Here is a 201-nt window from a genome sequence, read left to right on the forward strand (position 1 = left end):
AATTTCGAGATATTAATTAAAATAGTTGAGCATATCAGAGCGCGGCGACACGGTACCCTTATAGAAATATCATAAGTAGGTTGGGTAGGCCGGTTCTAACCCATGGTCCTCCGAGGGGGGGAGTGAGGGGCGGGGAGTATGACGTCACCGAGGGGGGTATGATGTCACGGGAGGTATGACTTGGGGGGATTGCGTCACCTC

Source organism: Odontomachus brunneus, unplaced genomic scaffold (genome assembly GCF_010583005.1).
Source record: "Odontomachus brunneus isolate Ranch 3 - 2012 unplaced genomic scaffold, Obru_v1 Obru_scaffold_172, whole genome shotgun sequence".
In the NCBI taxonomy this organism is placed as follows: Eukaryota; Metazoa; Arthropoda; class Insecta; order Hymenoptera; family Formicidae; genus Odontomachus; species Odontomachus brunneus.